This window comes from Triticum aestivum, chromosome 5A, assembly GCF_018294505.1.
Source record: "Triticum aestivum cultivar Chinese Spring chromosome 5A, IWGSC CS RefSeq v2.1, whole genome shotgun sequence".
Taxonomy (NCBI): Eukaryota; Viridiplantae; Streptophyta; class Magnoliopsida; order Poales; family Poaceae; genus Triticum; species Triticum aestivum.
Window position 1 is genome coordinate 641,596,876 of NC_057806.1, and position 4,714 is coordinate 641,601,589.

Below are 4,714 nucleotides of genomic sequence, written 5' to 3' on the forward strand. Positions count from 1 at the left end.
GACAAGGCATGCACAACCAATTCTAGCATCTATCAAGCAATTTGCGATGACTAGGTCATCTATATATGAGTATATTGACTTAGGAGTCAAGTGAGAACACTTGATCATAGGTCATACTCATCGTTTAAGCTCAAGTGGGGTTACCACTTTTACATAAAGCATTGTTGTGTTCACATCTTTAGAGTTGCTTTAGCTCAAGTCTTAGAGTAAAGCTCCCCCTAGATGTGATATCCCCCCTTAGAGGGATGAACTAACCTCGGGTTTTGTCGATGATGACTTCATGTAGATGTTGAAGATGTGGATGCTCAATGTTGATGTAGATCACTTTGGAGCTATCCATTTGAGTGAATTGCACTTTCAATACCTACATGGGTTAGTCCCACAAGGAACAAACAAGGATATCCATAGACATAGAGTGATGCACACACAAGATGATGTCCATGAAAACTCTTAGGTTACCTTGTCCCTTGTCTTACCAACAAGAGGGTTTGTGACTCCTTGAACTAGTGCAAGATGTGGAAGTTGATTGCACTTGTTCTTGCCAAAATGATAAGAGTGAAGTATGTTGGTGGAGTCACCCTCAAGAACTCTCTAGTTCTTCTTCTTTTGGATCCACATCATCTTGATGGGAATCCTTGGAGTTGTAGTCGTACTTGATGAAGTGGAACTGGAAGTAGTCTAGGGAATCCACTTGACTAAGGTCTTAGGAGCTTCTTCAAATGCGTCAATTTCCTCTTGAAGCTTGTCCTTGCCTTTTTGCTTGTAGTCTTGTGGTGGAAGATCATCTTGAGCTTGTGTCCCCTTGAAAGAAGTATCATACTTCTCTTGTTGAGGAACAAACTTAGTCTTGGGGCATTGATCTTCTTCCCACTCAACTCCATTGGCATTGAACTTTCGTTCAAAACCAACACCTTGATTCTTCCGGTGCATTCCTTTCTCTATAATTCCCTTCAATAAGCTATTTTCTTGCTCAAGTGTAACTTGGCTAAGAGAATCATTACTGGAATCAAGAGAACTACTAGAAGCAACAATATTGGATTTAGCATGATCATTGTTACTGCTAGAGGAAGAATCTTTCTTGTTCTTGTTACTAGACTTGACTTGAGGCATGTAAGTGGATAAGAGTAAACGCTTGGCAATGTAAGAAGAACTTTTCTTGCGGAGATCATCATTGATTGCTTTTAAGAACTCATGCTCTTGCTCAAGATTGAGCTTTTCAAAGCGTAATTTCTCATGAGCTCTTAAAAGTTCTCGATGATCTTCGAAGATAGTTTCATGAGCTAACTTAAGAGTGTTTAGTTCTTTAGTTAGAGCCTCAATCTTCTCCTTATCATTGTCATTTGTTTTATCTTTATTAGCATGATTAATTGACATTTCATCATAGTATTCATCACTAGAGTTGTCAACAAGCAAATCATCACCTAACAAGTCATCTTCATCACTATTGAAATCAACATACTCGGGGTGTGTTACCTTAGGACCTTTGGTCATGAAGCATCTTCCAATTCCTTCATTTGGTGAGTCAAATATGTCGTAGGAGTTGGCTGACACAAGTGCTAGACCGGTAACACCTTCATCTTGAGTATCTTCGGAGTCGGAGTGATAACTTCTCTCGGAGTGGCTGTCAGAGTCGGAGCCGGATACCCATTCACCAACATGAGCTTGATGTCTTCGTCTTGTGTAGCTCCTTGATGATTTTTCCTTCCTTTCCGAATCCTTGCTTCTCCGTGAGTATCTTCGTTCATAACGATCATCTCTTCTCTTGTAGGGAGCCGTACACTCATTGGAATAGTGTCCGGGTCTTCCACAACTGTAGCAGTTTCACTCTCGACTAGAAGATCTTTTGTCATTGTAGGACCTTGACTTGAAGCTTCTATCTTTGCTTCTACTCTTGTAGAACTTGTTGAAGTTCTTCACCATTAAGCTCAATTCTTCATTGAAGTCTTGTTTCTCACTTGATGATGTAGGGGCTTCACATGAGGCTTTATAGGCACCACTTGATTTGTTGTGAAGTTCCCCTTTATCCTTAAGTGACATCTCATGAGCAACAATTCTTCCAATCACCTCCGTTGGCTTGAGATCTTTGTAATTGGGCATCATTTGGATCAATGTGCACACGGTATCATATTTTCCATCCAAGGCTCTTAGAATCTTCTTGATGATGAATCTATCGGTCATCTCTTCACTTCCTAAGCCGGCAATCTCTTTTGTGATGAGAGCAAGCCTAGAGTACATTTCAGCGACACCTTCACCATCCTTCATCTTGAACTTGTCAAGTTGACTTTGAAGCACATCCAACTTGGATTCCTTGACGGAGTCGGTACCTTCGTGCATATCAATCAAAGTGTCCCAAATTTCCTTCGCATTCTCAAGACGGCTGATTTTGTTGAATTCTTCGGGGCACAATCCGTTGAAGAGAATATCACAAGCTTGAGCATTGTATTGCAACATCTTTAACTCATCCGCGGTAGCTTCACGGTTTGGTTCTTTCCCATCAAAGAAGTCACCTTGCAAACCAACACACACAATAGCCCAAACGGCGGGGTTATGTCCAAGAATATGCATTTTCATTTTATGCTTCCAACTAGCAAAATTAGTACCATCAAAGTAAGGACCTCTACGGTGATAATTTCCCTCGCTGGACGCCATACTCTCCTAGGTTGTGAAACCAAGGCTATGACCACCAAAAGCTATGGAGATCAAAGCAAATGGAGACCAAAGCTCTGATACCACTTGTAGGATCGAAAGTATGTCTAGAGGGGGGGTGATTAGACTACTTGACCAAATAAAAACTTAACCTTTTCCCAATTTTAGTTCTTGGCAGATTTTAGCTATTATAGGACAAGTCAAGCAATCATCACACAATTCAAGCAAGCATGCAAAGAGTATATTGGCAGCGGAAAATAAAGCATGCAACTTGCAAGAATGTAAAGGGAAGCGTTTGGAGAATTCAAACGCAATTGGAGACACAGATGTTTTTCCCGTGGTTCGGATAGGTGGTGCTATCCTACATCCACGTTGATGGAGACTTCAACCCACAAAGGGTAACGGTTGCGCGAGTCCACAAAGGGCTCCACCCACAAAGGGTAACGGTTGCGCGAGTCCACACAGGGCTCCACCCACGAAGGGTCCACGAAGAAGCAACCACCCACAAAGGGTCCACGAAGAAGCAACCTTGTCTATCCCACCATGGCCATCGCCCACACAGGACTTGCCTCACTAGCGGTAGATCTTCACGAAGTAGGCGATCTCCTTGCCCTTACAAACTCCTTGGTTCAACTCCACAATCTTGTCGGAGGCTCCCAAGTGACACCTAGCCAATCTAGGAGACACCACTCTCCAAGAAGTAACAAATGGTGTGTAGGTAATGAACTCCTTGCTCTTGTGCTTCAAATGATAGTGTCCCCAACACTCAACTCTCTCTCATAGGATTTGGATTTTGTGGAAAGAAGATTTGAGTGGAAAGCAACTTGGGAAGGCTAGAGATCAAGATTCATATGGTAGGAATGGAATATCTTGGTCTCAACACATGAGTAGGTGGTTCTCTCTCAGAACATATGAGTAGGAATTGTGTATGTGCTCTGATGGCTCTCTCTATGAATGAAGAGGAGGTGGAGGGGTATATATAACCTCCACACAAAATCGAACCATTACACACAGTTTTCCAATCTCGGTGGGACCGAATCAACAAACTCGGTCGGACCGAAAATGTAAACCTAGTGACCGTTAGAGATTTTCGGTGGGACTGACATGCAACTCGGTGGGACCGATATGGTTAGGATTTGGGCATAACGTAATCTCGGTGAGACCGATTACACAAACTCGGTTAGACTGAATTTGGTAATTAGCTAACGAGAGAGTTGGTCAGGCAAACTCGGTGGGACCGATTTGCTCTTTCGGTGAGACCGAAAAGTTACAAAAAGGAAACACTGAATTTACATTGCAATCTCGGGGGGACCGATCCGCTCTTTCGGTGAGACCGAAAAGTTACGAAAGGGAAACAGAGAGTTTGCAATCCCATCTCGGTGAGACCGAGATCCTTATCGGTAGAACCGAATTGCTAGGGTTTGGCAGTGGCTTATGACAAGTGAAACTCGGTGGCGCCGGATAGGAAGAATCGGTAGGACCGAGTTTGGCTTAGGGTTTAGGTCATATGTGGATATGGGAAAGTAGTTGAGGGTTTTGGAGCATATCACTAAGCACATGAAGCAAGAGGCTCATTAAGCAACACCTCATCCCTCCTTGATAGTATTGGCTTTTCCTAAAGACTCAATGTGATCTTGGATCACTAAAATATGAAAAGAAGAGTCTTGAGCTTTTGAGCTTGAGCCAATCCTTTGTACTTAGCATTTTGAGGGTTCCACTTTCACATCCATGCCATGCCAATCATTGAGCTTTCCTGAAATAATCATCTTGGAATAGCATTAGCTCAATGAGCTATATGTTGTTATGAATTACCAAAACCACCTAGGGATAGTTGCACTTTCACACCCACTCCAGGTCGATAATCCGGATCAGTTGGCTCTGGTGGTGGCGCCTCAGGTGGGAGGTTATAAGTTCACCAAGGTGCTCATGGATGGAGGGAGCAGCATTAACATCCTATACTATGAGACCTTCCGTCGTATGGGACTTACAGATAAGAATCTCAAACCGTCCAATACAGTATTCCACGGTGTAGTGTCTGGCAGATCAGCATATCCCGTTGGTAATATAG